The 23,603-nt window shown below is 29.9% G+C and overlaps 1 pseudogene; it reads left to right on the top strand.

Annotated features, from left to right (window-relative positions):
- The first annotated feature begins 132 nt into the window (after positions 1–132).
- On the top strand, positions 133–20,772 carry LOC119602332 (annotated as a pseudogene).
- Positions 20,773–23,603: the final 2,831 nt, after the last annotated feature.

The raw sequence follows: 23,603 nt of genomic DNA, 5'->3' as shown, positions 1-23,603 counted from the left end.
TTTTTTATAGTAAAAAATAAACTTTTCTGTTCTTTTACTTAACTTATACGACAAAACTACAAAAACAAAACCAAAAAAATCAAAAAAAAAAAAGAAAAAAAAATATCTTGTGTTATTTATTGTTTTTTGCAGGAGTTACAATTCTTCTATCGCTCACAGTGTTTCTCAACCTTGTAGCTGAGACATTGCCCCAAGTATCTGATGCAATCCCCTTGTTAGGTAGCGATTGCATTTAAAAATTTTCTTTAAATAAATGCATATATATATTAAACAAAAATAAATTATATACTTACTACTACTACTACTCTACTACTACTACTAAACTAAATACTACTACTCTTATATACTACTATACTACTGCTATTACTCTAACTACTACTAATTACAAATTATATATATAAATATATATATTTACTTAAATCTACATAATGTTTATATCTTATATATATATATATGTTATTATGATTTTTGTTTTATTTGATTCGATTTTAATTTCTTACAGTTTTTAGTTGGTTTTTTTTTTTTTTCTTTTTGTGTAATTTGTATTAATTGTTGTTGGTTTTTTGTTGAATTAAAGCAAATCAAATTATTTACCAAGAAAAGTATATAATATTTGCTAAAATTCCAAAATATATATTATATACATTTTTTTTCCTGGCTGTCTGTCTAACATTATCTAATCTTTATATTTATATACATATATTTGTAAACGTAACTTTAACTATCAAAGGAAATATTTTCCTTAAATATATTTACCCATTTTTTTATAAATAAATATTTAATACTCCAACTAACTGAATCAATGAAATAATTTAAATGTTATATTTTTTTCTCTGTGTGTATCACTATTGTAACTTCTAATAAAAAAAAAAAAAATATGTTGTTTTTTGTAAAACATGTTACTAACTTTTAAAATAAAACAAATATTCAAAAAGTAACTAAAATTTTGAATAAAATAGCTAAATTTCTAAACTACTGCTCTACTACTACTAATTACTAAAATAACTACTACTATTCTAACTCTATTTATTAAAAACTTTGCTACTTTTTTGTTTTCTTTTATTTTTGTTTAATTTTTATTTGATTATTTTTTTTTTTATTTAATCAAGTATTTCCTTCTTTTGCTCTTCCCTTATTTTAAAAAAGTTTGGGAAATTTTGTTTGGAAAAAATATTTCTTTAAACTTTTTTAAATGCTATCGTTATCAAAATTTTTCTTCTATAAAAAGGCGTTTACATTGGAAATTATTATTTTTTTTTAAATTTATTTCCCAATAAAAATCTATTTTCAATTGAGGAAATAGGGAAAATTTGTGATCACCCTTATTTCTTAACTAAAATCTAATTTTAGTTCACTTCTAGTTCTGCTCTCGTTCCGACCTAGTTCAGTTCTAGTTCAATTCTAGTTCAGTTCTAGTTCAGTTCTAGTTCAGTTCTAGTTCAGTTCTAGTTCAGTTCTAGTTCAGTTCTAGTTCAGTTCTAGTTCAGTTCTAGTTCAGTTCTAGTTCAGTTCTAGTTCAGTTCTAGTTCAGTTCTAGTTCAGTTCTAGTGAAAATCTGTGATCACTCATATTTCCCACCAAAAATCGATTTTTATATAGAAAACCTAAAATGGGCTGTAGGTCCTTAAATAACGCTCCAATTGAGAAAATAGTGAAAATCTGTGATCACTTATATATCCCAACAACAATTGATTTTTGTACAAGAAACTTTAAAACGGCTGTAGTTTCTTAAATAACGCTTCAATCGAGGAAATAGTGAAAATCTGTGATCACTCATATTTCCCACCAAAAATCGATTTTTATATTGAAAACCTTAAATAGGCTGTAGTTTCTTAAATAACGCTCCAATCGAGAAAATAGTGAAAATCTGTGATCACTCATATTACCCACCAAAAATCGATTTTTATATTGAAAACCTTAAATAGGCTGTAGTTTCTTAAATAACGCTCCAATCGAGAAAATATTGAAAATCTGTGATCACTCATATTTCCCACCAAAAATCGATTTTTATATGAAAAACTTAAAACCAGCTGTAGTTCTTAAATAACGCTCCAATCGAGAAAATAGAGAAAATCTGTGATCACTCATATTTCCCACCAAAATCGATTTTTATATGAAAAACTTTAAATCGGCCGTAGTTTCTTAAATAACGCTTCAATCGAGATAATAGTGAAAATCTGTGATCGCTAATATTACCCACCAAAAATCGATTTTTATATGAAAAACTTTAAATCGGCTGTAGTTTCTTAAATAACGCCCTAATCGAGAAAATAGTGAAAATCTGTGATCACTCATATTTTCCACCAAAAATCGATTTTTATATGAAAAACTTTAAATCGGCTGTAGTTTCTTAAATAACGCTCCAATCGAGAAAATAGTGAAAATCTGTGATCACTCATATTTCCCACCAAAAATCGATTTTTATATGAAAAACTTTAAATCGGCTGTAGTTTCTTAAATAACGCTCCAATCGAGAAAATAGTGAAAATCTGTGATCACTCATATTTCCCACCAAAAATCGATTTTTATATGAAAAACTTTAAATCGGCTGTAGTTTCTTAAATAACGCTCCAATCGAGAAAATAGTGATAATCTGTGATCACTCATATTACCCACCAAAAATCGATTTTTATATGAAAAACTTTAAATCGGCTGTAGTTTCTTAAATAACGCTCCAATCCGGAAAATAGTGAAAATCTGTGATCACTCATATTTCCCACCAAAAATCGATTTTTATATGAAAAACTTTAAATCGGCTGTAGTTTCTTAAATAACGCTCCAATCGAGAAAATAGTGATAATCTGTGATCACTCATATTACCTACCAAAAATCGATTTTTATATGAAAAACCTTAAATTGGCTGTAGTTTCTTAAATAACGCTCCAATCGAGATAATAGTGAAAATCTGTGATCACTCATATTTCCCACCAAAAATCGATTTTTATTTAGAAAACCTAAAATTGGCTGTAGTTTCTTAAATAACGCTCCAATCAAGAAAATAGTGAAAATCTGTGATCACTCATATTTCCCACCAAAAATCGATTTTTATATGAAAACTTTAAATCGGCTGTAGTTTCTTAAATAACGCTTCAATCGAGATAATAGTGGAAATCTGTGATCACTCATATTACCCACCAAAAATCGATTTTTATAAGCAAAACTTTAAATCGGCTGTAGTTTCTTAAATAACGCTCCAATCGAGAAAATAGTGAAAATCTGTGATCACTCATATTTCCCACCAAAAATCGATTTTTATATGAAAAACTTAAAATTAGCTGTAGTTTCTTAAATAACGCTCCAATCAAGAAAATAGTGAAAATCTGTAATCATTCATATTTCCCACCAAAAATCGATTTTTATATAGAAAACCTAAAATGGGCTGTAGTTCCTTAAATAACGCTCCAATTGAGAAAATAGTGAAAATCTGTGATCACTTATATTTCCCACCAAAAATCGCTTTTTATATGAAAAACTTTAAATCGACTGTAGTTTCTTAAATAACGCTCCAATCGAGAAAATAGTGAAAATCTGTGATCACTCCTATTTCCCACCAAAATCGATTTTTATATACAAAACTTTAAATCGGCTGTAGTTTCTTAAATAACGCTCCAATCAAGAAAACAGTGAGAATCTGTGATCACTCATATTTCCCACCAAAAATCGATTTTTATATACAAAACTTTAAATCGGCTGTAGTTTCTTAAATAACGCTCCAATCAAGAAAACAGTGAGAATCTGTGATCACTCATATTTCCCACCAAAAATCGATTTTTATATAAGAAACTTTAAAACGGCTGTAGTTTCTTAAATAACGCTCCAATCGAGAAAATAGTGAAAATCTGTGATCACTCATATTTCCCACCAAAAATCGATTTTTATATTGAAAACTTTAAATCGGCTGTAGTTTCTTAAATAACGCTCCAATCAAGAAAATAGTGAAAATCTGTGATCACTCATACTTCCCAACAAAAATCGATTTTTATACAAGAAACTTTAAATCGGCTGTAGTTTCTTAAAGGACGCACCAATTGAGAAAATAGTGAAAATCTGTGATCACTCATATTTCCCACCAAAAATCGAATTTTATATGAAAAACTTTAAATCGGCTGTAGTTTCTTAAAGAACGCTCCAATTGAGAAAATAATGAAAATCTGTGATCACTCATATTTCCCACCAAAAATCGATTTTGATTTTGAAATTATGAAATCTTTCCAATGAAATCGCCTTTTAATTTCTTTCTAATCCAAGCAAAAATCTCTAAAAAAAAACAACAAAATTATACAAACATTTATTTTTATTACAAAAGATACTTATGAGACAGATTTCAATACAAGTGAATTTGGGAAATAACTTGTGGCATAAAACAAATCAAAAAAAGCCTTTTTAAATAAAATTTATTATTTAAACATTTTTTTTTTAATTTATTTATATTACTTTGGCTTTCATTTTTGCAAACAAAATTCATAAATTTTTTAAAAAAGTAAAAGAAAAACTCACACCAAATTCACTTCAAAAAATCATGCGCTTCATACAAATCACTCGCTTAGAGAAAATAATGAAAGCTACAGCATTTTTTAAAAACATTTTAATTAATTTTATTACATTTTTTCTATAACAATTTTTCAAACTTTGCTTTTTCTCCTACAATTTTCATTTAAATTTTTAACTAATCTTTCTTTATTACTACTTATATCTTCTGGAAAAAAAACAGAGTACCCATTTTTTGGAATGATATTTTTTGGAAAAATAACAATTGTGTATGATCTTCTTTATTAATGAACCAAATTGAATGAAAGAATCAAAAACACACCTTGTAATTAATTGGATAAAAGATTTTGTAAATCTTTGGAATTTAAAACCAAATTGAAATTATTACTTGAAAATATTGAAATTTGCTATAATCGGTTCACAAATATTACAAAATTCTTAAAACCACTTAAATATCATTCATTAATTAAATTATTATTTTCAAAACATCTTCATTTTCTGCGAAAAAAAAATGGGTCTTTGTTGTATGTATTTGTGAATCGTTTTATGTTATTATCTCATTATGTTCTATTTGAATGATTAAATTCATTTAAATTAAATTAAACTTTTGTGATGACTACTAAAATATGCAACCTTGTGCTTTACACTTTCTTAAACACAGTTGCATTTACACAACACTTACGCTTTGCTGCTTAAGGTTGCCATATTTAGCTGTTGTCTTTATATAATTGCTGTTACTTTTTTTTTTTGATTTTTTCAATGTCTACATAAATGCACTTTTATAGTAAGCTATTTAACGCTTATCACTTTTTTATTAAATATTTTAAATGTTTGTAGAGCTAATTTTGTGTTTTTGAGAATAAATTTTAAGTTTCAATATTTAGATAATTATAAAAACTTAATACAAGAAAATGGTTCATTAAAGCTTTAATTACAAATAAATATATTCCAAAAGAAGGGTTCTCTGCGCAAAGTCGTAAATTATCATATATTTTGGGGGAAATCAAGTTAAACACTGTTCTAATCTAGTTCTGTTCTAGTTCTAGTTCTGTTCTAGTTCTAGTTCTGTTCTAGTTCAGTTCTAGTTCAGTTCTAGTTCAGTTCTAGTTCAGTTCTAGTTCAGTTCTAGTTCAGTTCTAGTTCAGTTCTAGTTCAGTTCTAGTTCAGTTCTAGTTCAGTTCTAGTTCAGTTCTAGTTCAGTTCTAGTTCAGTTCTAGTTCAGTTCTAGTTCAGTTCTAGTTCAGTTCTAGTTCAGTTCTAGTTCAGTTCTAGTTCAGTTCTAGTTCAGTTCTAGTTCAGTTCTAGTTCAGTTCTAGTTCAGTTCTAGTTCAGTTCTAGTTCAGTTCTGGTTCAGTTCTAGTTCAGTTCTAGTTCAGTTAGTTCTGTTCTAGTTCTGTTCTAGTTCTGTTCTAGTTCTGTTCTAGTTCTGTTCTAGTTCTGTTCTAGTTCTGTTCTAGTTCTGTTCTAGTTCTGTTCTAGTTCTGTTCTAGTTCTGTTCTAGTTCTGTTCTAGTTCTGTTCTAGTTCTGTTCTAGTTCTGTTCTAGTTCTGTTCTAGTTCTGTTCTAGTTCTGTTCTAGTTCTGTTCTAGTTCTGTTCTAGTTCTGTTCTAGTTCTGTTCTAGTTCTGTTCTAGTTCTGTTCTAGTTCTGTTCTAGTTCTGTTCTAGTTCTGTTCTAGTTCTGTTCTAGTTCTGTTCTAGTTCTGTTCTAGTTCTGTTCTAGTTCTGTTCTAGTTCTGTTCTAGTTCTGTTCTAGTTCTGTTCTAGTTCTGTTCTAGTTCTGTTCTAGTTCAGTTCTAGTTCAGTGCTAGTTCAGTTTTAGTTCAATTCTAGCTCAGTTCTAGTTCAGTTCTAGTTCAGTTCTAGTTCAGTTCTAGTTCAGTTCTAGTTCAGTTTTAGTTCTGTTTCTAGTTCTGTTCTAGTTCTGTTCTAGTTCTGTTCTAGTTATGTTCTAGTGCAGTTCTAGTTCAGTTTTAGTTCTGTTCTAGTTCAGTTCTAGTTCAGTTCTAGTTCAGTTCTATTCAGTTCTAGTTCAGTTCTAGTTCAGTCTAGTTCAGTTCTAGTTCAGTTCTAGTTCAGTTTCTAGTTCAGTTCTAGTTCAGTTCTAGTTCAGTTCTAGTTCAGTTCTAGTTCAGTTCTAGTTCAGTTCTCGTTCAGTTCTAGTTCGTTCTAGTTCAGTTCTAGTTCAGTTCTAGTTCAGTTCTAGTTCAGTTCTTTCTAGTTCAGTTCTAGTCAGTTCTAGTTCATTTCTAGTCAGTTTCAGTTCTAGTTCAGTTCTAGTTCAGTTCTAGTTCAGTTCTAGTTCAGTTCTAGTTCAGTTCTAGTTCAGTTCTAGTTCAGTTCTAGTTCAGTTCTAGTTCAGTTCTAGTTCAGTTCTAGTTCAGTTCTAGTTCAGTTCTAGTTCAGTTCTAGTTCAGTTCTAGTTCAGTTCTAGTTCAGTTCTAGTTCAGTTCTAGTTCAGTTCTAGTTCAGTTCTAGTTCAGTTCTAGTTCAGTTCTAGTTCAGTTCTAGTTCAGTTCTAGTTCAGTTCTAGTTCAGTTCTAGTTCAGTTCTAGTTCAGTTCTAGTTCAGTTCTAGTTCAGTTCTAGTTCAGTTCTAGTTCAGTTCTAGTTCAGTTCTAGTTCAGTTCTAGTTCAGTTCTAGTTCAGTTCTAGTTCAGTTCTAGTTCAGTTCTAGTTCAGTTCTAGTTCAGTTCTAGTTCAGTTCTAGTTCAGTTCTAGTTCAGTTCTAGTTCAGTTCTAGTTCAGTTCTAGTTCAGTTCTAGTTCAGTCTAGTTCAGTTCTAGTTCAGTTCTAGTTCAGTTCTAGTTCAGTTCTAGTTCAGTTCTAGTTCAGTTCTAGTTCAGTTCTAGTTCAGTTCTAGTTCAGTTCTAGTTCAGTTCTAGTTCAGTTCTAGTTCAGTTCTAGTTCAGTTCTAGTTCAGTTCTAGTTCAGTTCTAGTTCAGTTCTAGTTCAGTTCTAGTTCAGTTCTAGTTCAGTTCTAGTTCAGTTCTAGTTCAGTTCAGTTCTAGTTCAGTTCTAGTTCAGTTCTAGTTCAGTTCTAGTTCAGTTCTAGTTCAGTTCTAGTTCAGTTCTAGTTCAGTTCTAGTTCAGTTCTAGTTCAGTTCTAGTTCAGTTCTAATTCAGTTCTAGTTCTGTTCTAGTTCAGTTCTAGTTCAGTTTGAGATCAGCTTTAATTCTGTTCTAGTGCTGTTCTTGACCTGTTGTAGTTGTTTCAACTTTAAACAAACCTTAAAAATATATGATCGTTTTGTATATTTCTTACTGCTTACAGATAAAACTAATAATTATAAAACTCCAAAACTAAACTCTAAACTTAACCCCAAAGCTTTGGCTTCCAAAATAAAACATTAACTGCTTTTTAACATACTCTCCATAAAAGGTCGTCGGAAAACAAACGCAATGTCTCCAGCAACAAATTACGAAATTAAAAAAGCTTTAATAAGAAACTTTACCAAGAATTTAATTAATTTTTTTTACAGGTGTTACCATCTTATTATCACAAACCGTATTTTCTTTATTGGTTGGTAACGTTATCACCAAAACTAGTGAGGCCGTGCCATTGTTAGGTACTAGAATTCAAACTACATATTCAAATTTTTTTTAACGTTTAAACTAGAAAATGAAACATAAAATTCTTCTATAAACCTTTAACAAACCATTAACTGAACTGCTCTTTTGATCCTAGACTCTAAAACTATTTTTCTAAGTTGAAACATTAAAAAAATCAAAAAAAAACTCTACTAACCTTTTAAAAAAAATTAAATAACAATTTTCTATTTTCTTCCAATAAAACCCTAGCTGAAAGTTTGAAAATAAAACATATGTAGTTGCCTGTTAAAAAAAAAATAATAAAAAACAACTATTCAGCAGTTAACAAACAAAAAATACTATTTAGAAGTGCATTATGATATCATGAAACTCAAACCAATCAAACTAAAACTGAAATAAACAAGAAAGAATTTAAACAAAAACTCTATACATTTTTAAAGAAACAATTTAATAAAAAAAACTGTTATTGTGAATTTACAATAAGTTTATTAAGCATGAAACTTGAAATCCTTTTTGCCTTTAAACCAAAAAAAAAACTGTAAAAATAAGATTGAATTTAAAGAAACGTGTTTGGATTATATATAAAGCTTTAATGAGCCTTTTCTTTAAGTGTATTTTTAAGAAATTTTTTTACACTAAGCTTTTTATTTATATACTTTTTCTGTTTAATATTTAAGTTTAGGGTAAAACTCACGTTTAATTTTTGGGGAAAATAAAAAAAAAACTTCAAAAAAGCTTTTGAAAAATTGTAAACCATTTCTGGAAGATTTTCTAATAAAGAATTAGGTTTTAAGTATTAAAAGCTTTTCAGATTAGTTTGCTTTAATATAAAATAAACTTTTGAAAGCTTTAAAACTTTATTGTTTTTAAAAATATATTGATATTTACAAAAGCTTTTACAATTTTACAGAAATTGTTTAAAAAACTTTTGAAAGCTTTAAATTTCTAAAAGTTTTTCTTGGAAATGTTTAATTTTAATTTTTATATCAAAAAGTTTTACAAAAGCTTTAAAAAACTTTAATTATTTTAAAGCTTCTTTATATCCTAAAAAGCTTTTAGAAATTTATATAATTTGTATAAAAAATATGATATTTTTAAAAGCTTTAATCTATTACTAGGACAACAAATTAATTGTATATACAAATTTTGAGCTTTTATAAAGCTTTTACTATAATTTATTTTATAATTAATTTCATTTTTAAGGCTTTTTGAAAAAAATATATATTGATTTTTACAAAAGCTTTTACAATTTTACAGAAATTGTTTAAAAAAGTTTTGAAAGCTTTACATTTCTAAAAGTTTTCCTTGGAAATGTTTAATTTTAATTTTTACTTTGCATTTATAGCACAAAGCTTTACAAAAGCTTTAATTATTTTAAAGCTTCTTTATATCCTAAAAAGCTTTTAGAAATTTATATAATTTGTATAAAAAATATGATATTTTTAAAAGCTTAAATCTATTACTAGGACAACAAGTTAATTGTATATACAAATTTTGAGCTTTTATAAAGCTTTTACTATAATTTATTTTATAATTAATTTCATTTCTAAGGTTTTTTGAAAACTTTTAAATATATTTCAAAACTTATCGGAAAGTTTAAAAGTTTAAAGTTTTCATGTTATTAAAGTTCTAAGGTAAACCAATCATTAAGAAAGCTTTTTAAAGCTTTTATCAATTCTTCAGTTCTTTTTAATACTTTTACTAAATAAAGCTTCTAACGTAATAATTTTAAAAACTTGATATTTTGTTGAAAAACTGAAAAATCTTTTCAAAAGCTTTTTTTATAAAAAAAAAAAAAATAAAAAATATTAATATTTTAAAGCATTTAACATCAAAAGGAAACAGTTAAAGCTTTAGGTTAATTAATATTCCTAAATTATTTAAAACGGCTTTCTCACAACTTAAAAGCTTTCAGTAAAGGAACCCATTTTTTTAATATATTTGTAAATTAAAGTATTTAATATAAAAAAAAGCTCTAAAAAAGCTTAAAATTTTTAGAAATTCTTAAGTAATTTAAAAATCTTCTTACTGTTCTATATTGTAGTTTAATTTTTTAGAACTTTTTAAGTTTTTTTCTACATAATATGTCAAAAGCTTTCAAAGTTTTAAAAAAATATTAAGCTTTGAAAAAGTTTATGCTCAATGCCATAAAGCTTTTAGAAAAAGTATTCATTTATATTGCAATTTGATAAAATTAAAAGCTTTTCATTTAATTTGTCTAAAGTTTTGATGGAGCTCACGAAAGCTTTTTCATTAATATTATTTGGCAATTTCTTTAAGCTCAAAAGTTCAGTACAACGAAAATGTATAATTTTATAAATTAAAATTAGAATAATTTTAAAATTTCATAAGTAAGCTTTTTTAGCTTAAATTTCTCCAAATTTAAATAAAGCTGAGTTTTACTCTCGCTTGTACAGCTTTTATGTTTCAATTAATTTAATTTATGTTTAAAAACCCACCAACTTTTCATGCTTTTTCTCACTCTCTAACTCCTTTATAAAAATAAAACTTACCACCGTATTCATAAAGTTATCTATGGTTTATTATTGATTTATTAAACCGTTATATACCATCAATAACTCACTAAATAATTTGTGAATATGGCGGTTAAACTGCAGCATTGCAACACACTATTAAATTTAAATATAAAAAAACTCAAAATTAATCAAGAAATTTTAAATACAAAATTTTAACTTAAATAAAAAACATTTAACATTAAATCCTAACAAAATAACTAAAACATTTGTTAAGTAAATCATTATCATTAAAAACGATTAAGAAAACTTAAAAAACAACCAGCAGCTTTTTATACTTACTATGTTAAAGTATTGTAGTAGAGTTTGAATTTTTTTAAACCTCCCCACCTCAAAACATTTTAAGAACGTTTAAAAAGTAGTTTTTGTTAACAACTAAATTTTCCAAGTATCAAAAATGACTAAATTTAAATAAAGTTTTACTCTTCTCTTTAAACCAACTAATTTAATTTAAAATAATTTTTGTCTAATTATAAAAATAAAAAATCTTTAACGAAAGTTAATATTTTAATAATTCATTATTAATTATAATTATGTTTTCCTACGTTTAAACATTTTTATTCACTCATTCAGAACATGTCAATAAAGCGATTAAGAGCATGTTGTAGAAGTAATGCTAGTAAATTTTAGATGTGTATATATTATTTTAATTTTTGGGAACTTTTTAAAGCTTTTTATTTTAACCTTTTTTAAAGTTGTAGTTCAGTTCAAGTTCAGTTCTAGTTCTGTTCTAGTTCTGTTCTAGTCCTGTTCTAGTTCTGTTCTAGTTCTGTTCTAGTTCTGTTCTAGTTCTGTTCTAGTTCTGTTCTAGTTCTGTTCTAGTTCTGTTCTAGTTCTGTTCTAGTTCTGTTCTAGTTCTGTTCTAGTTCTGTTCTAGTTCTGTTCTAGTTCTGTTCTAGTTCTGTTCTAGTCTGTTCTAGTTCTGTTCTAGTTCTAGTTCAGTTCTAGATCAGTTTCTAGTTCAGTTCTAGTTCAGTTCTAGTTCAGTTCTAGTTCAGTTCTAGTTCAGTTCTAGTCAGTTCTAGTTCAGTTCTAGTTCAGTTCTAGTTCAGTTCTAGTTCAGTTCTAGTTCAGTTCTAGTTCAGTTCTAGTTCAGTTCTAGTTCAGTTCTAGTTCAGTTCTAGTTCAGTCTAGTTCAGTTCTAGTTCAGTTCTAGTTCAGTTCTAGTTCAGTTCTAGTTCTTCTTAGTTCAGTTCTAGTTCAGTTCTAGTTCAGTTCGTAGTTCAGTTCTAGTTCAGTTCTAGTTTCAGTTCTAGTTCAGTTCTAGTTCAGTTCTAGTTCCGTTAGGTCTAGTTCTAGTTCTAGTCCAGTTCTAGTTCAGTCTAGTTCAGTTCTAGTTCTAGTCAGTTCTAGTTCAGTTCTAGTTCAGTTCTAGTTCCGTTCTAGTTCAGTTCTAGTTCAGTTCTAGTTCAGTTCTAGTTCAGTTCTAGTTCAGTTATAGTTCAGTTCTAGTTCAGTTCTAGTTCAGTTCTAGTTCAGTCTAGTTCAGTTCTAGTTCAGTTCTAGTTCAGTTCTAGTTCAGTTCTAGTTCAGTTCTAGTTCAGTTCTAGTTCAGTTCTAGTTCAGTCTAGTTCAGTTCTAGTTCAGTTCTAGTTTCAGTTCTAGTTCAGTTCTAGTTCAGTTCTAGTTCAGTTCTAGTTCAGTTCTAGTTCAGTTATAGTTCAGTTCTAGTTCAGTTCTAGTTCAGTTCTAGTTCAGTTCTAGTTCAGTTCTAGTTCAGTTCTAGTTCAGTTCTAGTTCAGTTCTAGTTCAGTTCTAGTTCAGTTCTAGTTCAGTTCTAGTTCAGTTCTAGTTCAGTTCTAGTTCAGTTCTAGTTCAGTTCTAGTTCAGTTCTAGTTCAGTTCTAGTTCAGTTCTAGTTCAGTTCTAGTTCAGTTCTAGTTCAGTTCTAGTTCAGTTCTAGTTCAGTTCTAGTTCAGTTCTAGTTCAGTTCTAGTTCAGTTCTAGTTCAGTTCTAGTTCAGTTCTAGTTCAGTTCTAGTTCAGTTCTAGTTCAGTTCTAGTTCAGTTCTAGTTCAGTTCTAGTTCAGTTCTAGTTCAGTTCTAGTTCAGTTCTAGTTCAGTTCTAGTTCAGTTCTAGTTCAGTTCTAGTTCAGTTCTAGTTCAGTTCTAGTTCAGTTCTAGTTCAGTTCTAGTTCAGTTCTAGTTCAGTTCTAGTTCGTTCTAGTTCAGTTCTAGTTCAGTTCTAGTTCAGTTCTAGTTCAGTTCTAGTTCAGTTCTAGTTCAGTTCTAGTTCAGTTCTAGTTCAGTTCTAGTTCAGTTCTAGTTCAGTTCTAGTTCAGTTCTAGTCAGTTCTAGTTCAGTAGTTCAGTTCTAGTTCAGTTCTAGTTCAGTTCTAGTTCAGTTCTAGTTCAGTTCTAGTTCAGTTCTAGTTCAGTTCTAGTTCAGTTCTAGTTCAGTTCTAGTTCAGTTCTAGTTCAGTTCTAGTTCAGTTCTAGTTCAGTTCTAGTTCAGTTCTAGTTCAGTTCTAGTTCAGTTCTAGTTCAGTTCTAGTTCAGTTCTAGTTCAGTTCTAGTTCAGTTCTAGTTCAGTTCTAGTTCAGTTCTAGTTCAGTTCTAGTTCAGTTCTAGTTCAGTTCTAGTTCAGTTCTAGTTCAGTTCTAGTTCAGTTCTAGTTCAGTTCTAGTTCAGTTCTAGTTCAGTTCTAGTTCAGTTCTAGTTCAGTTCTAGTTCAGTTCTAGTTCAGTTCTAGTTCAGTTCTAGTTCAGTTCTAGTTCAGTTCTAGTTCAGTTCTAGTTCAGTTCTAGTTCAGTTCTAGTTCAGTTCTAGTTCAGTTCTAGTTCAGTTCTAGTTCAGTTCTAGTTCAGTTCTAGTTCAGTTCTAGTTCAGTTCTAGTTCAGTTCTAGTTCAGTTCTAGTTCAGTTCTAGTTCAGTTCTAGTTCAGTTCTAGTTCAGTTCTAGTTCAGTTCTAGTTCAGTTCTAGTTCAGTTCTAGTTCAGTTCTAGTTCAGTTCTAGTTCAGTTCTAGTTCAGTTCTAGTTCAGTTCTAGTTCAGTTCTAGTTCAGTTCTAGTTCAGTTCTAGTTCAGTTCTAGTTCAGTTCTAGTTCAGTTCTAGTTCAGTTCTAGTTCAGTTCTAGTTCAGTTCTAGTTCAGTTCTAGTTCAGTTCTAGTTCAGTTCTAGTTCAGTTCTAGTTCAGTTCTAGTTCAGTTCTAGTTCAGTTCTAGTTCAGTTCTAGTTCAGTTCTAGTTCAGTTCTAGTTCAGTTCTAGTTCAGTTCTAGTTCAGTTCTAGTTCAGTTCTAGTTCAGTTCTAGTTCAGTTCTAGTTCAGTTCTAGTTCAGTTCTAGTTCAGTTCTAGTTCAGTTCTAGTTCAGTTCTAGTTCAGTTCTAGTTCAGTTCTAGTTCAGTTCTAGTTCAGTTCTAGTTCAGTTCTAGTTCAGTTCTAGTTCAGTTCTAGTTCAGTTCTAGTTCAGTTCTAGTTCAGTTCTAGTTCAGTTCTAGTTCAGTTCTAGTTCAGTTCTAGTCAGTTCTAGTTCAGTTTCAGTTCTAGTTTCAGTTCTAGTTCAGTTCTAGTTCAGTTCTAGTTCAGTTCTAGTTCAGTTCTAGTTCAGTTCTAGTTCAGTTCTAGTTCAGTCTAGTTCTAGTTCAGTTCTAGTTCAGTTCTAGTTCAGTTCTAGTTCAGTTCTAGTTCAGTTCAGTTCGTCTAGTTCAGTTCTAGTTCAGTTCTAGTTCAGTTCTAGTCAGTTCTAGTTCAGTTCTAGTTCAGTTCTAGTTCAGTTCTAGTTCGTTCTAGTTCAGTTCTAGTTTCATTTCTAGTTCAGTTCTAGTTCAGTTCAGTTCATTTCTAGTCAGTTCTAGTTCAGTTCTAGTTCAGTTCTAGTTCAGTTCTAGTTCAGTTCTAGTTCAGTTCTAGTTCAGTTCTAGTTCAGTTCTAGTTCAGTTCAGTTCAGTTCTATTTCAGTTCTAGTTCAGTTCTAGTCCGGTTCTAGTTCAGTTCTAGTTCAGTTCTAGTTCAGTTCTAGGTTCAGTTCTAGTTCAGTTCTAGTTCAGTTCTAGTTCAGTTCTAGTTCAGTTCTAGTTCAGTTCTAGTTCAGTTCTAGTTCAGTTCTAGTTCAGTTCTAGTTCAGTTAGTTTCAAGTTCTAGTTCAGTTCTAGTTCAGTTCTAGTTCTAGTCAGTCTAGTTCAGTTCTAGTTCAGTTCTAGTTCAGATTCTAAGTTCAGTTCTAGTTCAGTTCTTAAGTTCAGTTCTAGTTCAGTTCTAGTTCAGTTCTAGTTCAGTTTTTCTTAGTTCAGTTCTAGTTTCAGTTCTAGTTCAGTTCTAGTTCAGGTTCTAGTTCAGTCTAGTTCAGTTCTAGTTCAGTTCTAGTTTCAGTTTCTAGTTCAGTTCTAGTTCAGTTTCTAGTTCAGTTCTAGTTCAGTTCTAGTTCAGTTCTAGTCAGTCTCTAGTTCAAGTTCTAGTTCTCATTCAGTTCTAGTTCAGTTCTAGTTCTAGTTCTAGTTTCAGTTCTAGTTCAATTCTAATTCGTTTTAGTTCAGTTGTAGTTCAAGTTATAATCATTTTCTCAGTTCAGTTAGCGATGTCCGTCCGTCCACCTGCCTGCACACTACAGTGGACAATTGTTAAGATACTTCAATAAAATTTGTTATGACATTCTATTGTAGCGATAACTAATCCTTTTTAAATATAACTTTGGAGTTCATAATTTTATATCCGACTTAAGTCTCAGAGATGTTCAGAAAATGTCTTGCAAAATTGAAGTAGAATCAAATCTATCAAAAAAAAAAGGATGTCTTTAAAAAAAGTTCCCAAAATTTGTGTAGTTTCTAGATTTAGAACAAATAGTTTTTAAGTTAATTTGCATGTTAAATTTTATGAATTTTATAATTTTTTGCGTTATTTTCATTTTTAATTAGGCATGTACTTTTGAATTTTTTTACTTGAAAATAATAAAAAAAATCGTGTTTAAACATTTGCCTGTTGAGACACCACAGCATGAGCATGATTTTTTTATTTAAATTATTTTGATTTTTAAATGCCTACAAAAAACACTCAAAACAGTGTAATTACAGCACTTGTTAGTTGTTTGCCAAAAATCCGCCACAAAAAAAATTTTAAACCAATTTGAAAAAAACAACTTTTAAATTCACTAACAAAAAACACCACCACTACTCTCAATCTATTAGTATTTTAAACGCTAGTAGTTACAATTTAAAAAAACATATTTCAATAAACTTTAAAAAAAATCAAACATAATTATTAAAATACTTTTTATTTAAACAATAAAACAAAAAACAAGTTCTGTGTATATTTGTTGTGTGTTACTAAATTAAAAATTGACAAATGTTTTTAATGAGCTCCATTTTTCCTTTTTCGTTTTTGTTGTTTGTTTTTCACAAACCCTCCAACTCGTTTTAAACGAAACCCACTTTAGGTACATATTTCAATTGTATTAGTTTATGGTGGCATCATCGGTGGTCTTAACGGTGGTGGTATTAAATTATCATCATCGTACAGCGGATATACATGAAATGCCGCCTTGGGTATGTTAAAGTAAAATATCGTTAAAAATAATTATATTAAATATTATGAACTTCTTAGATACGTTCGGTTTTTTTTACAATGGCTGCCATGGATTTTACGTATGAGTCGTCCCGGTCGTAAATCACTAGAAAAATATTTTACTAACGAATCGCATGAAAGAGTTAGAGTTAAAAGAACGTTCTTCCAAATCCCTATTAGCCAATGTATTAGATATTGATGATGATTTCCGGCATACAGTATCGGGGTCTCAAACGGCCATTGGCTCATCAGCGTATGTTATTACAAGACAAAATCCATATTATAAAATGTTTACACAAATTTTTAATATTTCTTTCATAATTTATTTTAATGCAGGAGTTTTGGTCGTCCCACGACGGTGAGGAAATCACAATGCCATAGGCTGTAATCATAAGGATTTACATTTAATTTAAAGAATTGCAATTATAACGGCGCGCATGCGTAAAGCAGACGATGAGGCTGAGATAATAAGCGATTGGAAATTCGCTGCAATTGTGGATAGGTGAGTCTTCTGAACTAATTAAAATATGAATACATGTAGCAGAACTAGGACAGAACCAGAACAGAACCAGACAGAACTAGAACAGAACTAGAACAGAACTAGAACAGAACTAGAACAGAACTAGAACAGAACTAGAACAGAACTAGAACAGAACTAGAACAGAACTAGAACAGAACTAGAACAGAACTAACAGAACTAGAACAGATCGAACAGAACTAGAACAGAACTAGACAGAACTAGAACAGAACTAGAACAGAACTAGAACAGAACTAGAACAGAACTAGAACAGAACTAGAACAACTAGAAAGAATAGAACAGAACTAGAACAGAACTAGAACAGAACTAGAACAGAACTAGAACTAGAACTAGAACAGAACTAGAACAGAACTAGAACAGAACTAGAACAGAACTAGAACAGAACTAGAACAGAACTAGAAACAGAACTAGAACAGAACTAGAACAGAACTAGAACAGAACTAGAACAGAACTAGAACAGAACTAGAACAGAACTAGAACAGAACTAGAACAGAACTAGAACAGAACTAGAACAGAACTGAAACAGAACTAGAACAGAACTAGAACAGAACTAGAACAGAACTAGAACAGAACTAGAACAGAAACAGAACTAGAACAGAACTAGAACAGAACTAGAACAGAACTAGAACAGAACTAGAACAGAACTAGAACTGAACTAGAACTGAACTAGAACTGAACTAGAACTGAACTAGAACTGAACTAGAACTGAACTAGAACTGAACTAGAACTGAACTAGAACTGAACTAGAACTGAACTAGAACTGAACTAGAACTGAACTAGAACTGAAGTAGAACTGAACTAGAACTGAACTAGAACTGAACTAGAACTGAACTAGAACAGAACTAGAACAGAACTAGAACAGAACTAGAACAGAACTGAACAGAACTAGAACAGAACTAGAACGAACTAGAACAGAACTAGAACAGAACTAGAACAGAACTAGAACAGAACTAGAACAGAACTAGAACAGAACTAGAAACTAGAACAGAACTAGAACAGAACTAGAACAGAACTAGAACAGAACTAGAACAGAACTAGAACAGAACTAGAACAGAAACTAGAACAGAACTAGAACAAACTAGAACAGAACTAGAACAGAACTAGAACAGAACTAGAACAGAACTAGAACAGAACTAGAACAGAACTAGAACAGAACTAGAACAGAACTAGAACAGAACTAGACAGAACTAGAACAGAACTAGAACAGAACTAGAACAAACTAGAACAGAACTAGAACAGAACTAGAACAGAACTAGAACAGAACTAGAACAGAACTAGAACAGAACTAGAACAGAACTAGAACAGAACTAGAACAGAACTAGAACAGAACTAGAACAGAACTAGAACAGAACTAGAACAGAACTAGAACAGAACTAGAACAGAACTAGAACAGAACTAGAACAGAACTAGAACAGAACTAGAACAGAACTAGAACAGAACTAGAACAGAACTAGAACAGAACTAGAACAGAACTAGAACAGAACTAGAACAGAACTAGAACAGAACTAGAACAGAACTAGAACAGAACTAGAAACAGAACTAGAACAGAACTAGAACAGAACTAGAACAGAACTAGAACAGAACTAGAACAGAACTAGAACAGAACTAGAACAGAACTAGAACTGAACTAAACTGAACTAGAACTGAAACAGAACTGAACTAGAACTGAACTAGAACTGAACTAGAACTGAACTAGAACTGAACTAGAAGAACTAGAAACTGAACTAGAACTGAACTAGAACTGAACTAAACTGAACTAGAACTGAACTAGAACTGAACTAGAACTGAACTAGACTGAACTAGAACTGAACTAGAACTGAACTAGAACTGAACTAGAACAGAACTAGAACAGAACTAGAACAGAACTAGAACAGAACTAGAACAGAACTAGAACAGAACTAGAACAGAACTAGAACAGAACTAGAACAGAACTAGAACAGAACTAGAACAGAACTAGAACAGAACTAGAACAGAACTAGAACTAGAACTAGAACATGAACTAGAACAGCACTAGAACAGCACTAGAACAGCACTAGAACAGCACTAGAACAGAACTAGAACAGAACTAGAACAGAACTAGAACAGAACTAGAACAGAACTAGAACAGAACTAGAACAGAACTAGAACAGAACTAGAACAGAACTAGAACAGAACTAGAACAGAACTAGAACAGAACTAGAACAGAACTAGAACAGAACTAGAACAGAACTAGAACAGAACTAGAACAGAACTAGAACAGAACTAGAACAGAACTAGAACAGAACTAGAACAGAACTAGAACAGAACTAGAACAGAACTAGAACAGAACTAGAACAGAAACTAGAACAGAACTAGAACAGAACTAGAACATAACTAGAACAGAACTAGAACAGAACTAGAACAGAACTAGAACAGAACTAGAACAGAACTAGAACAGAACTGAACAGAACTAGAACAGAACTAGAACAGAACTAGAACAGAACTAGAACAGAACTAGAACAAACAGAACTAGAACAGAACTAGAACAGAACTAGAACAGAACTAGAACAGAACTAGAACAGAACTAGAACAGAACTAGAACAGAACTAGAACAGAACTAGAACAGAACTAGAACAGAACTAGAACAGAACTAGAACAGAACTAGAACAGAACTAGAACAGAACTAGAACAGAACTAGAACAGAACTAGAAACAGAACTAGAACAGAACTAGAACAGAACTAGAACAGAACTAGAACAGAACTAGAACAGAACTAGAACAGAACTAGAACAGAACTAGAACAGAACTAGAACAGAAATAGAACAGAAATAGAACAGAACTTAGAACAGAACTAGAACAGAACTAGAACAGAACTAGAACAGAACTAGAACAGAACTAAAACAGAACTAGAACAGAACTAGAACAGAACTAGAACAGAACTAGAACAGAACTAGAACAGAACTAAACAGAGCTAGAAACAACTATACTATGGACATCTGATCTATGTCCTAATTATAATTCTAATATAATTTAAACTCTTTTTTCAAACTCCTAATATTCTAAATTTTAACTTTGCTGTTTTTCACTTTTCTTACAGATTTTGTTTGATTGTTTTTACACTTTTTACGATAATTGCTACCGTAACCGTTCTACTGTCAGCACCGCACATAATAGTGCAATAGAATAAATCAAACTACACACTTGCAAAACTGGCGATAAATACTGCAAATTAATTATAAGTTCTCAATACTTTTTATGCAAATTTAGAGTAATTCTGTTGATACCGATTGAAAGTGAAACTAACCACAACCATAAAAAGCAAGCAAAAATTAAAATCTATTAAACAAAAATTTACTATACATTATAGTAGATATGGAGATGGGAATGTGGAGGAAGAAAGCAAAAAAGGAAATTAAACTACAAAGGAAGGACATAAAACCAATTAGTTATAAATTAAATTAAACTGTTAAATAGTTTTTAAGATGATAAAAAAACAAGATAACACAACAGTGTGTAAGAAAAAGAAAATATTTTAAACACCCTGTTTTATATACACGTGACAAAATGAAAAGGTTTATTAATATTTAAAAAAAGAAACAAAAAAATTCTTACAACTGCCGTTAAAATTCAAAATAATACAGTTAGAAAAAAGATAAAGAAAAACTGTTATTAAGAAAACTAAAAATTAGGAAAAAGGAAAATTAAATATATAAATTAAATTAAACAATTGATATCAATTAAGTTGAAGGTAAAAGTAATAATATTATTAAATAATTTTTAAATTTAAAAGAAATTTAGAAAAAAATAACAAAAAAACAAATAGACAGTGATTGTTCCTACACTTAAATAAAAAAAAAACAACAAAACAGTTAATAGAAACCAAGAAACACTTAAATAAACAACAACAAAGCAAACTACTTTAATTATTCTTCATGATAAAAAAACAAAAACAAGCAGGTAGAAAGAGACAAATAGAGGATCCATTATTTATTTTTATTCTCAAACAGTAAAGTAAACAAACACTCATGATCTCAAACTACACGCACACACACATACAAACAGAAAGTGTAACCGTAATAATAAGAGTATGAGAGCAAATAATATAAAAACAAACATGTGACAGCAACAAAGATGGAAATTAAAGTTACAAAAAAGAGTAAAAAACACAACAAAAAAGAACATATTTTTTATGAGCATATATTTATATTGATTTTTTTAAATTAAAACATATAAAAAATTTAAAAAAAAAACAAATAACAAAAAAAATATTGTTAAAATTAAAATAGGCAAAATAAAGATTATTAAAAAAAAACATTCTCTAATGGTGCAATATTAAATTAAATTAATTAAAATTAAAGACAGTATCTAAGTTAGCGAACAAGAGAAGCTAGTGCAACAGTGGAACCCTAAGAAAGCAACTACAATAAATGAAAAAACAAAAACAAAAAATAAACAAATAATATTTTAATACTTATTACTTAAACTGATAAATAAAATTCAATAAAAATAAATTGTAGTTAATTAAAAGCTAATATTGCATTGCAACAAACCAAAAAAAAAAAAAAAACAAATTATAAGTTTAAAAACAAACTACAATTGTTGAAAAATTCACCCCGACACACCCCCCTTACCCTTTAAACATAATTAGTTGAAGTAATTTAAAACAATTACAAAAAAAAGTATTAGTAATTTAAATTAAATTAAATTATTTTTTTATAAAAAAACACGTAACAAAAATTTATAAACCAAAAAAAAAAAAAAAAAAAGTAAATTATAAATAGGAACATTGTAAATTTTGTCAAAACTAAAAGTAAAACTTAAAATCTTAATAAATCCATGCTGTGGTGTTATAATTTCTATGGATTTCATTTTATTCACTTAATTGTAAATCTTTTTAATATAATTATCCTAAAGATTTAAATTAATTTACTGTAAATTAACAACAACAAAAATCTGTAATAACAATTTAAGTTATCCTCTAGACGTATGCTTATTTTAGTTACTTTCAATAACTAATACGCCTGGCATAATTTCAAAACCATTCAATAACACTTGTTTTAAGTCAAGGGACATCAATGCGTATGATTATTTAATTTCTCAGAAATGTTAAAATTATTAAACATACGCCCAGTATGTTTTCAGACTAAACAAATGAACAATTACAAAATTTAATCGCGGTTTTTAATTGCAGTTTTAGTTATGTTCTATTCTATTTAGTTCAGTTCAGTTCTAGTTCAGCTCTAGTTCAGCTCTGGTTCACTAGTTCTGTCTGTTCTAGTTCTGTTCTAGTTCTGTTCTAGTTCTGTTCTAGTTCTGTTCTAGTTCTGTTCTAGTTCTGTTCTAGTTCTGTTCTAGTTTGTTCTAGTTCTGTTCTAGTTCTCTAGTTCTGTTCTAGTTCTGTTCTAGTTCTGTTCTAGTTCTGTTCTAGTTCTGTTCTAGTTCTGTTCTAGTTCAGTTCTAGTTCTGTTCTAGTTCTGTTCTAGTTCTGTTAGTTTGTTTAGTTCTGTTCTAGTCTGTTTCTAGTTCTGTTCTAGTTCTGTTCTAGTTCTGTTCTAGTTCTGTTCTGTTCTAGTTTTCTAGTTCTGTTCTAGTTTCTGTTCTAGTTCTGTTCTAGTTCTGTTCTAGTTCTGTTCTAGTTCTGTTCTAGTTCTGTTCTAGTTCTGTTCTAGTTCTGTTCTAGTTCTGTTCTAGTTCTGTTCTATCTGTTCTAGTTCTGTTCTAGTTCTGTTCTAGTTCTGTTCTAGTTCTGTTCTAGTTCTGTTCTAGTTCTGTTCTAGTTCTGTTCTAGTCTGTTCTAGTTCTGTTCTAGTTCTGTTCTAGTTCTGTTCTAGTTCTGTTCTAGTTCTGTTCTAGTTCTGTTCTAGTTCTGTTCTAGTTCTGTTCTAGTTCTGTTCTAGTTCTGTTCTAGTTCTGTTCTAGTTCTGTTCTAGTTCTGTTCTAGTTCTGTTCTAGTTCTGTTCTAGTTCTGTTCTAGTCTGTTCTAGTTCTGTTCTAGTTCTGTTCTAGTTCTGTTCTAGTTTTTCTAGTTCTGTTCTAGTTCTGTTCTAGTTCTGTTCTAGTTCTGTTCTAGTTCTGTTCTAGTTCTGTTCTAGTTCTGTTCTAGTTCTGTTCTAGTTCTGTTCTAGTTCTGTTCTAGTTCTGTTCTAGTTCTGTTCTAGTTCTGTTCTAGTTCTGTCTGTTTCTGTTCTAGTTTTTCTAGTTCTGTTCTAGTTCTGTTCTGTTCTGTTCTAGTTCTGTTCTAGTTCTGTTCTGTTCTAGTTCTGTTCTAGTTCTTTCTAGTTTGTTCTAGTTCTGTTCTAGTTCTGTTCTAGTTCTGTTCTAGTTCTGTTCTAGTTCTGTTCTAGTTCTGTTCTAGTTCTGTTCTAGTTCTGTTCTAGTTTGTTCTAGTTCTGTTCTAGTTGTTCTAGTTCTGTTCTAGTTCTGTCTAGTTCTGTTCTAGTTCTGTTCTAGTTCTGTTCTAGTTCTGTTCTAGTTCTGTTCTAGTTCTGTTCTAGTTCTGTTCTAGTTCTGTTCTAGTTCTGTTCTAGTTCTGTTCTAGTTCTGTTCTAGTTCTGTTCTAGTTCTGTTCTAGTTCTGTTCTCTTCTAGTTCTGTTCTAGTTCTGTTCTAGTTCTGTTCTAGTTCTGTTCTAGTTCTGTTCTAGTTCTGTTCTAGTTCTGTTCTAGTTCTGTTCTAGTTCTGTTCTAGTTCTGTTCTAGTTCTGTTCTAGTTCTGTTTGTTCTTTAGTTCTGTTCTGTCTGTTCTAGTTCTAGTTCTGTTTCTGTTCTAGTTCTGTTCTAGTTCTGTTCTAGTTCTGTTCTAGTTCTGTTCTAGTTCTGTTGTGGTTCTGTTCTAGTTCTTTATAGTTCTGTTCTAGTTCTGTTCTAGTTCTGTTCTAGTTCTGTTCTAGATCTGTTCTAATTCTGTTCTAGTTCTGTTCTGAATTCCATTCCCATGATTTGGGTTCTCCTTACCTTAATATAATTTACAGTAAATTGATGTTAAATAAAAAAATGTGATATTCATATATTATTGTTATTATCTCTTCAGTTACAGTAAAATG

The sequence above is a fragment of the Lucilia sericata genome, unplaced genomic scaffold, assembly GCF_015586225.1.
Source record: "Lucilia sericata isolate MDLA Ls3-8-SP2 unplaced genomic scaffold, ASM1558622v1 Contig000222F_arrow, whole genome shotgun sequence".
In the NCBI taxonomy this organism is placed as follows: Eukaryota; Metazoa; Arthropoda; class Insecta; order Diptera; family Calliphoridae; genus Lucilia; species Lucilia sericata.
Note: the sequence above shows the minus strand (reverse complement) of the source record. Positions and strands in the feature narration are given on the sequence as shown.